The following is a 13,203-nucleotide window of genomic DNA, read 5'->3' as shown; positions in this document are numbered from 1 at the left end:
CGTATACGGGTATTAATACAACAAACGAAGGAAAAAAATACAGTGATATCAAAATATCTTTACAAGGAAACACTGTGCCGAAGGACACAAGAACAAAGCATAAAATGTAAATATGCTTTCTAATGAAAATTAAATATACTACTACTTACAGATATACAATTGTTAATTAGGTGGATTAGGCCCCCAGGGGATACAACTACAAACACGTCTAGAAACCTAACCCATAGGTGGTATGGAATAAAGTTCAACATAAATATAATCAAACACAGCCCTAACTTACAAACTGTTATAAATGTGTACTTAATAGTAGTTTTAAGCCATTCGATAAAATATGCATTAGATATATTATAAGTTAAAATAAATTATATTCGATAACAGTGTATTTGTTTTCTATATTTTATTTAAATTATAATTTTGTTGTACGTCAAAGCCAAACTGAACTAAAACTCATAGTTGATATGGTAATATTGCGACGTTTTAACATCACAAATTTCGATGACATATGTACAAAATAACTTTACTGACTGTAGGTATATTTTTAATCAAGTAATGCGTATTATAAAAATTTCACTTTTCACAAAATGTTAATTTTGCTGCAAAAATTCTGTTGGTATCGCTACCACTGATGAAAATAAATTAAAAAATAAATATGTTCTTCAATTACTATCTTTTTTAATTATATATAGAAGTATGCTCATATTTCATCAAAGGAAAAACTTTCGCCACACGTACTTACAGGTACATACACATGTAAAAAGATGTTCTGAACACTTGATATTATATACTAAAGTAATAATAAAATTACGAAAATAAATATAGCATAAAGATTATTATGTCCCTAGATAGAAACACGTTTTTTCCTAAGAAATGAACGAGTCGGCAAGAACGGGAAATTAAGTGCCATTTCCATACAACAGATTTTAATTAGAGTTGTGCATTTGTTGCCCAGATAAAGTAAGATCGACCCACTTGCTTTTAATTAAGGAAATCGGTCTTGAAAATCAAGTTATTGGCTCAGTCACGAAGCATTGCGGAGTTGGTCATAGGTAAGCTATGTGATTGGCTGTATCTTATATAATGACTGTATTTATTTATATAGATAAGCATCGGTTGGAAAGTATTCGGTTTAAATATAACTTCATGCAATTTTACCATAAAAACTAGAGATTTAGAACGCAATGAATGATTTTGATAAATGAGACTGATTAAACATGAGAGTCCGAATCCTGCAAAGTATTGTTGTAAATATATGTTTGGATTGTCTATAATTGTAATTATCCATAATCCTAAAAGGAATATGATCCGAGTCACGCCGGTAACCAGGCTGGGTAAGATCGAATATAACATAAAATGATAATAATATTGGTTATTTCTTCTTTAAAACAATCATGTACAAGTCAAATGTAACAATGTAGTCAATTGAAAAGTCCCCGTCCTGAGACATAGATGGCGCTACTAGAATTAAAGAATTCAAGGATTGGTATGCTAAGTTGAGACGTGGTGAAATGAGTACCGAAGACGGTGAATGCAGTGGACGCCCATAAGAGGTTGTTACCGACGAAAACATTTAAAAAATCCATAAAATGATTTTGAATGATTGTAAATTGAAACTGAATGAAATAGCAGACACTCTAAAGATACCAACTGAATATGTACATCATATAATTCACGAATATTTGGGTATTAGAGAGCTCAGTGCAAAGTGGGTGCCGCGCGAGCTTACTTCTGATCAAAAAACAACGAGTTGATGATTTCGGAGCAGTGTTTGAAGATAATCAAGCATAATAAAACCAAGTTTTTGCGTCAATATGTGGCAATGGATAAAACATGGCTTAGTCATTTCTTTTCGACAGTCATCCGAGTATACTGCACACGATGAACCCGCTCCAAAGCGTGGCAAAATGCAATAGTCGACCGGCAAGGTTATGGCGTCTGTATTTTGGGATGCGCATGGAATAATTTTCATTGATTAGCATGAAAAAGGAAGGACCATCAACAGCGACTATTACATAGCATTATTGGGCCGTTTGAAGGACGAAATCGCCGAATAACGGCCGTATTTGAAGAAAAAGAAAGTACTGCTTCACCAAGACAATGCACCGTGTCAAAAATCCATGAACTGGGCTTTGAATTGCTTTCTCATCCGCCATATTCTCCAGATCTGGCCCCCAGTGACTATTTCCTGTTCTCAGATCTCAAAAGAATGCTCGCTGGGAAGAAATTTTCGTCGAATGAATAGGTGATCGACGAATCTAAGGCCTATTTTGAAACAAAGAACAAATCGTACTACAAAAATGGTTTCGAGTACACCAGATAACTTGGAGGATCGCTATAGTCACTGTATCAGCCTTGAAGGAAATTATGTTGAATAAAAAATAAATATGTTTTACTATAGTAGGCCGGGGACTTTTCAATTGACCTGTTATTTAGCCTAAAACTTTTTCGACGGACTGATGTGCTCTTCAGCGCCTTGTTAGCCCTCATACCAATTAGTAGTAATCGATTTTCCCGTAATACTTATCAAATCAATCTAATTTGAATAATTTCTAAGTACATCAAACGCCATTATTTTATCAATACACAATTTTAATTATTTTTGTTTGCTCATAAGTATTTTAGGGACTAAATCCATCTCAACTCAGTATTATCAAAGAATCTGAAGATAACGTATTTTAAACATTATAACAATTGTAGATGTCTTTAGACCTCATGGAATTTTTATATTAATGATTTTCACAAATATTTTGAATTAATTTGGTAAATAAGTTTACGGTTGTAGTATTTAATGATAACGATTAATAATATTTAATGAGTAATAATTTTGAAACATACAACTTGACCTTTTGTAATCGTTTTACCAACGTAACATTGCACATAAATAACTGACTGAATAAATAACCTTACTGGGTGGTTGAATGTCATAATGGACACTAATCCCTGACAATCCCATCAGCTACTCAGCTTCACTTGATTTGACACTAATCTGGGCTTTGCAGTCGTTTATAATAATTCATTTTCGGTTTCTCGAAATATTTCGTAAAATGATATTTATCATTCCAAATACTATACATTTAAAATATGTTTCATATTATAATAATAGATATAAGTATACAAAATTCCACAAACATTTTAATTTTATTTAATTCACTTTACCAATAAATTTAATCATATTAATATTTCTACGTATGTTTCAATATTCTAATCAGTAAGTATATTTTTATTATCTAATTTACTAACTATTATCTAATTAGTTAACCCAAACACTTATATTAATTTAGATTTCTTTGGTTGGTAATTACATTTTTGTCAATTTTGTCACAAAATTATATTATTATATTTGTATATTATTATTATTTTGTTTTTGGGCCTGGCAATAACTTCAAAGTGATTAATTAGTAGTACTTAAAATAATATTGTAAATAGATAAATAGGTTTAAGTAGGAATTAAGCTAAATTTTGTGTATATAAAATACGTGTAATAGATAGGTTAAATAAGGTTTTTGTTTATTTTTATTTAGTTATTACAACGATTATTATGTATATATTTTATTTTGAAATGTTCCTTATTTATTTTGTGAAGTCGGTTCAATTTTTTTGTTAAAAATATTCTATTTTTCTACTTTTAGTGTTAAATATTTACTCAATACATTACAGTAGTAAAAAGTAGGCCAAGTAAAGATGCGGCCCGTATGAGGAAAAATTGGGATAAAAGAACAACGATTAAAAATAAGGAACGCTTCAGGACCCGGTGTCCGTTATCTAACCTAGGTGATTAGACAAATGTTCTAACAAAAAACCACAAAGAGTTATTGTCCCCGTCCGGAATCGAACCTGCAGCCTTAGTTTGGGAGCAAAACGCTTTACATTACATCACAGAAGCAGTTGTCTGCTGCAGACTTCCCTTTTTCCGCCACATCAGCTCAGCAACAACATTATACCCAAATATCTGAAGTACTTTTGAAATTTGAGAGTTTCCCTCGATTTTTCCCCTTCCCCCCGACAAATTCTGATTTGGTTCCAACGGAACCACCTGATGTCACAGTCAATTAATAATAAATAAAAATTTAATTAATATATGATGGTGGCAAAAATTATTTCAATGTTTCTTTACAAATGACTATAGTGACGTATCTCAGGTAATATTTATTTAATTGCGCCAAATTATAGCCCGTTGAAAAGGTAACACTCCATAGAAATATGTAGATATAAACGTAGCGTCGTTCGTTTACACAATCAAAAGATATTTCGGCATGAAAATGAAAATTTCAGAATCATATTTGTCATATTTTGCATTTTCGATTTTCATGAGGATGAACACCCTTCCTCTGGTTCAATATTGAACCATTTTCTTATTTCGTATTTTTTACTTCTCTCTCCCCTGTCTTTTTTGTTACACCCCTCACTGTTCTAGAATTTTTTTCTATGGTTGGTATCTTACTAGTATCTCTTTCTGATGATATCCATGTCTCACGACCGAATGTTAAGGTTGTACTCTATATTTATTTGAGCACTTCCATTTTGGTTTTGCTTGATGGGTATTTGTTACTTATGGTTCGTCACCATTACCTCAGTTTTAATCAGTCTCTTAACATCAAACGGCGTCTGTTTGGCCTATCTATACCCTCTATTTGACCTTTATTTATTACTTCATCTGTTAATATCATAAATAATTAATATTAAACTGTGTTTAGGAAACACGAACAATACGCAATGTATTTTTACAATATCTACGCACGTACATAAGCTCTATATATATAGATAGATATTATCAAAATGTATGTTATTCAATACATATATTTTCATGTATATATCCCGCGAATTATAGCTAGATCTAACTGCAATTTATACCAATCAGTTAAATGGAAAATCGACCTATATCGGGAAACTAACAAAACGTTATAGCATACACGAAAAAAGAGCATTTCCATTTCAACTAAAATAATGCGTCTGCTTTTGCCGGCGAACAATTTGGAATTGATTGTTGAAAACAATTTACAACAGCAATATTCAAATTCGATGTAATGTAAAAACGAAAAATTTAACAAAAGTTATATTTGGTTTTCTGTTAAAAGATATGTCAGCATTTCGTTGATATACATTTCTATTATTTTTTACTATGTATATTATATTATATTATATATTATATATTATATATATTATATTATATATATATATATATATATATATATATATATATATATATATATGTTAAAACAAATAATGGAAAAAATGCAATACATATGTACTGTCAATTTGGTCTTATGAGCAAACATTCAAAAATTGACCAGGTAGATATAATCACACACATACTCGACCACAGAGACCTATAAACTCGACTACATAAAATGTTATCGAAGAAAGAGTTGAACTTTTAATGATCTAATACATCTCAGCCAGGAAGTTAATTTAAGACGCTTACTCAACAATGAAAGAAACAAAAGCAAGTGCACCACAAGGCTGTCTTTTGGGTTCTGTTCTTTGCCTACTATAGAAAATGTACATATCAAAAACAACAAACAGAAAATGCTATAATTACTATGTACCACATTTGCTGATAATGCTGCGATACTTGCTACTGGAGACAACATCGAAGAACTGAACAATAAAATTGCAGCATGTAAGTAGTATTATAAATAAGTGGACCCAGACATGCAGAATAAAAATCAACGTTAATCAGTGTATATTGAATTCAACAACAAACAAATTATTTATTTGGAAGAAAATCTAAATTATCTATTCATAATAAATTGCTGCAGATACTAAAATATATATGGCCCTATGAAGTGCAGCTATCAGGATGTCCTGCGAGAAGTAATAGCAACATAATACGAATATTTACGACTAATATATTAAGAACTATTGTAGAAGGACTCAGATACTATAAGAATATCAGATTTCAACAGCCATAAAGGAAATTTAAAGATTCACAACAAAATTTGAAAAATGATTCCATTCTCATGTTATCATCGGAGTGCTGAAAGTCTTGGACAACACTGAACTAGGACATAGAACCCAGAGAACCAAACCATGAGATCTTGCGTAGCTATATAGTGAAGTACATTAAATAGTACAAACACTGAAAAGTGCTTCTAATTTTTGTTAAAAACTAAGTAAAGACCAAAGGGTATTTCTGAATAAATAACTAATTTTAAGTCACCGTAGAGACATATTGTAAATTAGTGGACAACTACTAGTAATAATATATTAATAAATAAAAATAACTAAATAAAATTGTTTATGTATCAATAAAATACGTCTAAGTTTTACTACACTAGGACTGAAAAACCCTCTTGACTTCATTGCTAACTCGTAATATTTTCCGTCACCTTTCCTCTTTTATCCGTTTTAAATGACTATTAAGTCGCTAGAAACAGCAATGTCAATAAGGACGATACATCGATCTTCAATTAGCGTAATATCCGACGTATTTGCAGAGATTTATCTGTCGGTTTGAATTCGAAAATCCCGTAACGTTTCAACTTAATCTTCGTCGAACACTTCCTCGGTTCCGATATTACCTAGATTTATCTGCCACGCACTTAAACTATTTTCGTATCAAAAATATATATGTAATATATAAAATATGTCGATATATTGGCAATAACATTGCCACAGTTGCTATAGTTCTTTTTTCGCGTCGAACACAAAGTGGTCACATATGTGGAAACCATTTGCTACGTACTAACTTTAACCAGAAATATTCAATTTTCAACTAGAAATGGGAAAAGTTTATGGTTTTACGTATTACGGTAAAAGGAAGATTGCATGCAAACTCGAAATAAAAAAATTCTTTACATTTTATTTACAGAAATATATAGGTATACTCAGTTTCTGAGAATATGTGAGACATAAAATATATGTTTTATGTTGTACAATGTTATAAAAGAAACGGAAACATTATTTATTTGTTGAGATAAGCCTGACATCAACCAGCATTTTTCCTGTTCATGTTTTACGACTTTTACTATGACAAGTCATTGAAAAAAGAATCGCTAAAAGTAGACAAATATGCTGCCATACGAATGGTGTAAAATTAAAAGGCTGACCGATATTCGATAACTTTTTTTAGCCGGCTTGGTGGGCGCAGTGGTAAAGGCGACAGGACGGTCCATCTACTGTTGCAATAGTCGCGAGTTCGAATCCTGCTGAGACATTGTTTAATATGCGTGATTGTCCTAGGCAAAAGTGCAAAATCCGACAAGTAAAATATCCCAGTCACGCCAGTAACCAGGCTGGGTAAGTCCGGACCGTGGTTCATAGCCCACTTTAAACTGTAGGTCAAATCCAGATAATTTCATGTTTTAAGGTGAAATTTTGGATAACTTCATAAATACATATGATTTCAAGGTCATCGTGCAGTTCTTCGTTTGTTTCGTACAGATAAGCATTGATAGTTAACTCAAGACCTCTGTTTTGCAATCGTTGGATTACCATTCAAGTGATATTCAGAATATCTTACAACTACCCAGTGTCAATTGATTTTGAATCTGATTGATATGCTCTTTGTCGAACGTGATGTTTCCAATTTAAGCTGGATACGGAATATGGCTAGTTTTTATTATTTGTTAAATTAGTCCTAAACGTCATACCGGATCGAGCTTGTGAGATGTCCAAGACTATTGCAGGACAACATATATTTTATTCAAAGGGATTTTCAATAACCGCTGCTCCTGTATACACTTGATTTGGTAGCAGCGAATTGGAACTGTGTAAAATATGATATTTGAGACACAAAGTTAATTGAAGCAGCTCAAGACATGATTTCCATACAGAAATTAATTCATAAAAAAAACTTTTCTTATGTTTTATTTATGATTTTTAATGATTGTACATTATTTCTAAAAGTCTAAAACAATCTCTTGGAACTCCAATATTTTTTTGAACAATTATGTATTAAATATGAATAGTCAACCATGTTTTAAGACCTTAAGTATTTAATACATGTTTCTTAAAAATCGCTTTCGAGTCAACAAAATTAGGAGTAATGAAAAGAAAATGTTTTTAAAAATAATATTTTTTTTAGAACCAAAAAGATCGATCTTACTTCACAAGTGTACCGCCTTGCTTTACAAAAAAAAGAAAGATCAAAATAAGTAAGTAAGTAAATGTTGGTTTATGTAGCGATAGAAAACATTATTTTTTAGTTTACTTAAACAATGTGGTATTTTGGACCCACCGAGGCACTAACAACACTACTATACTTAACAAAATAATTAAATCTATAAAAAATTGCTAGTACTTGAAATAACACCCTTATCTCTAAAAATGATTCCAAATCAACGAATAGTCATAGCAACAATATTAACGAGTTGTTTGTTCAGAGCGCTTCAACTATTTTCAAAAAATGCTGGCTAATCATAACTAACTCATTTAACTTTAATTATATCTTGTCTATACTTCTTTCTTTGTCTTTCCCTCTAATCTCTCGATCTTCCACTTTAACTTAAATTCTTTTAGCATAGATTCCCTACGTCAGAATATCGATATCACAATTGCACAAACCCCTTCATCTTGTAAAAAATATGCTCAGCGCAAGAACTCGTTAATTACTCAATCTGGTCAAATCTCCCATAGAGTTAACGTCATTGTTCACAATTGACCATTTTCGATTATCCTATAGCCATTTAAGTCTTAGTTTCCATTAAACATGTCTCACTGGGGACTCCACCAAAATTAATTACGCCCATAAAATGCGATACCGGCTCGTTTGCAAATAGTTTGTTTAAATCAACGGTACTTAGAATCAGCCCTGACTATAATGATCACCCTGAATGCACCACATCTTATGCAATATGTTTCTCCTTGAATGCATTTAAACCTACATGAAACCTCCACAAGACTTTCGTCGTAAAGTTGGTCACAGTAGTTCGGATGGGATAACCATTAATCTAATCTATCATGTTGTTTATATACTCACTTCACTTTTTATATTGTAACCCATATTGTTTACTTAAGTTTTTCATTTATATGACTTACATTTATATCTCAATATAACTTAACAATTATATAAATAGGAAAATATTCTATTTCACACAAATTATGGTATTAGTCAATAAATAAACTATCAAGATTCAACGTATCTAATTATTGTTAGTAAAATATTAAACGATTAATATAATTTGAATTTGGGTATAATACATTCAATATAAATTAAGCAAACCAACAATGTTTAGTAAACATCCTAGATATAAATACTACGTCTAATGACTTTTGACCAACAAAGCCATCCATTAGGGTTTATCATGATTAGTTTGATTAATTAATCTAGATAACAAAATTCTTAATTCACCCACAGAAAACCTAATATAATAAAGAATTTTTTATCAGGTATAGTTAATATATAAAAAAATTTCATAAAAAACCTGTTATTTAAAAGTCGTAAATGAGATAATAGGAGTACACCAATTCTGAGTATGAGCAGTTGTCATAAAATCACCTTACCCTGGTTAGCTTTTCTTTAAATGCTGATCTCTAAATAACCAACAGCGATTTCCTGTTTCATTCAGTTTGAGCTTCAACTGTTTTATTTTCAAAAAATTTCATTTGTTTTGAGGCACTCTTTCTTTTTCAGGTTCAACTTGCTATTACTAGGTCTTCTAAATCAACCATAAAAGCGTCTTACATATTAACAGTATCATGATAACTTACCATAAGTTTATTATTACTTCCACTCCAGTTTTTCTTTTAATTGATCAAATAGTATATGTCTATGCAGTATAGTAAAGTATATGTCAAGCAAGCGTATAGCTAAAAGTTCTAGAAATTCACGGGAAGAAAATAGGTGAAGCAAATTCGAAATAATGTATACCACAAGTTCGTTCTAAGAAGTTATGGTAATAATTCACTATTTATAATAATGTAAATATAATCGTAATAATACTAAAATAATAATGATATCCAGTTTTTCAATAATAATTTTAATTCTGATGCAATATCTAATTTCTAATGTCTATATTATATATATATATATATATATATATATATATATATATATATATATATATATATATATATATATATATATATATATATATATATATATATATATATGGCATGTAGAAAATCACTTCCTTAAGCGATCTCCTGCATAAAATATTATTTTAATTAATTACTCTTATTCTAAAGTCTATAAATGTCCAGTAATCAGATCAAGTGGTGTTAAACGTTTTAGTCGACGTACTTCACTATCACGTCGCATATTTAGCTAGCTGATTAACGAGTACATTGGAATGCACTGACACTGTTTCGAAGTACTTCACACAAACACGTTGAATTACACTCGTTATAGGTTCTAGAGGAATATCGCGTTGTATCACTTTATTTGAAATATAGTACGGAGCATCAACAATGGCAAGCAACACCTTATTTTGGAATCGTTGAATGATGGATATATTAGATTTGCTAGCAGTACCCCAGAGTTGGATTCCATATGCACAAATGGGCTTTAGTATAGACTCATACAGCAATACCTTGTTATCTAATGATAACTTGGATTTGCGCCCGATGAGCCAATACATTTGACATAATTTTAGTCCTAGTTGTTTCCGTTTAGGCGTCGATCTAAGTGCATATCAAGATATTTAACATGCTCTGCTTGAGGGAGTTGACGATGATTGATATTCACTGGAGGACATGTTCTACGCAGAGTAAAGGTTACATGAATGGATTTTGTTTCATTGACTTTAATGCGCCATGTCTTCAACCATAATTGTATTTGCTCCAGGTGGGTTTGTAGGTTTATTGATGCTGTCATTGGAGCTTCATGAGATGCTAAGATTGCTCTTTCGTCTGCGTATGTTGCCAAGGTAGTTATTTTTGTGGTGGAGAAATGAATTCTAACTAAATCCCTGTCTTTTAGTATTTTTTCATATCATGAGATAACACCAAACCAAAAGAAAATTATCTCATGTGTCTTCCTTTGATTCCTTATAGATTCCAGCACCTGCTAAGTTCTTTTTCAACAGTTCCGAATACAAATGTAATTTAAAAAAAGAACAATAATGCCTTATATATTGTTAGCATGTATAATTCATTAAAACGAACTTTTTAAATTTATTGCATGTCACAAAAACAAAAATTATTGATACAAAATTCCTGATAATTGACTTATGACACGATTATTTGACTAACATTTTAAACCCAAAATGCAAATTAATATATAAATATTTACATAAAGAACAATATTATGATTCACTATATTGTATTCGTTTTGATTTTTTTTGTGCATAACGGTATTTTTGCGAGAAATATATAGCCAAGGCTGATGCTGTTAAAACTACCCTCGAGCTATATGGTGGAGCTGCAGACAGCACCGAAATGACCCTCAACAATGATGCCTTTAGAGGAAATGAAGCCGGCTTTGTTTTTGAAAGGTCCCGGACGATATAGACGGAACAACGCCAATTAGTTCTGTTTACCACGGATCTTATTTATACTGGGATACATATAGGACGACATCAAAAATATACTACAATAAAAAAGCATTCCTACTTAGTAGGTTATTCGTCGTTTCTGTTGTAGGTGAAATAATAAGATACGTAATTTTTAAAATAAAAATCTGGCAACGTTGTACCGCAAAATGTGGACGAGCAATTTTTTAGTTAGCCCTAAACTTCAAAAAAGTCCTCCAAAGCGCGGGAAAACGCAAGAGTCGGCTGACAAAGTTATGGCGTCTGTATTTTGGGATGCGCATGGAACAATATTCATTGACTACCTTGAAAAAAAAAGGACCATCAACAGCGACTATTACATAACTTTATTGGACTGTTTGAGGGACGAAATCACCGAAAAACGGCCGCATTTGAAGAAAGAGAAAGGACAAATCGTACTACAAAAATGGTATCGAAAAGTTGGAGAGTTGTTACAATCAGTGTATCACCCTTGAAGGGAATTATGTTGAGTAAAAAACAACTAATTTTGCCAAAAAAATATGTTTGACGATGGTAGGCCGGGGACTTTTCAATTAACGTGTTAATGAGTCCACTTTATCGGAAGCCTGTGGAATAAAAACACGACAGGGCTATAATCTTATATATAAAAATGAATCGCAAAATATGTTCCTAAGCGCATAACTCAACAACGCCTAGACCAATTTGGCCAAATCTTTTTTTAAAATGTTCGTTGAAGTTCAGGGATGGTTTTTACGGCGAGAAAAATTAGAATTATTGCTGGAAAAACCCTAAAAATAGCCCTTTTTGTTTGAATTTGTTTCGTGTATCAGTTGACAATTCATCTGTCATCTGTCAAAAGTCATCTGTAACAGACAACTTTTTTTTTTAAATTTGATATGACTTGAACTCAAATCCTTTTAAGCCGTACGAATTGTTTTATTTATTTAAAATTTGAATTAAATTTTAAACAAATAAAAAATTTTAAATAAATAAAACAATTCGTACGGATTAAAAGGATTTGAGTTCAAGTCATATCAAATTTAAAAAAAAAAAGTTGTCTGTTACAGATGACTTTTGACAGATGACAGATGAATTGTCAAGTGATACACGAAACAAATTCGTATATCGTGTTTTGTGCAGAGTGTTTAGTTAGTTAGTGTTTGTTTAGTTCGTGATTAGTGAAAAAATAATTTATATTTGATATGCCTCCTATAAGACGAAGCAGTTTAGGTAGAAGAACCAGAAATGCTATAAACCAAGCTAATTACCGATCTAATCGTACTGCACAAGAACGTGACGACGGAAATGAACGTGAAAGAATTCGGATATCACAAACGCGTGAAGCGCGAGCGCGACATTCAACTAATAATCGCGCAAGTTTGAATCCAGCTGCTTTCAGTTACGATGTGTCAATTGACTACAGTAACTACCAATGTGTTGTTATTGGTTCTATGAACTTGGTTTGCTCACACTGTAAGGCATTAAAATACAAAAACGAAGCCAATGGATTGTGTTGCGCAAATGGTAAAGTGAAATTGATACAATTGGATCCACCACCAGAACCATTGTACTCATTGGTTTCAGGAATAGGAACAGATTCTATACACTTTTTGACACATATTCAACAATATAACAATTGCTTTCAAATGACTTCATTTGGGGCAACAAATGCAGTTCGGGAAAATTTTATGCCAACTTTCAAGGTATGTATTATAGCAGTTACTCATAATTATTTTAGCGAACAAAATTTTCTGTCACCAAAGTTAAGATGTGTTACTAATCTTCAATTTCTTAATCATTACGAAATATATCA

At 31.5% G+C, this 13,203-nt stretch overlaps 1 protein-coding gene across 1 annotated transcript in view; it reads right to left on the bottom strand.

Moving 5' to 3' along the window:
* LOC143193413 (uncharacterized) overlaps positions 1-13,203 on the bottom strand; it is a 91,487-nt gene that overhangs the window by 27,134 nt on the left and 51,150 nt on the right. The gene's annotated exons all lie outside the window — the stretch shown is intronic.

The sequence above is a fragment of the Rhynchophorus ferrugineus genome, unplaced genomic scaffold (assembly GCF_030347505.1).
Source record: "Rhynchophorus ferrugineus isolate W39M unplaced genomic scaffold, kcgeb_rfMv2 rfM3, whole genome shotgun sequence".
Lineage (NCBI taxonomy): Eukaryota > Metazoa > Arthropoda > Insecta > Coleoptera > Curculionidae > Rhynchophorus > Rhynchophorus ferrugineus.
Note: the sequence above shows the minus strand (reverse complement) of the source record. Positions and strands in the feature narration are given on the sequence as shown.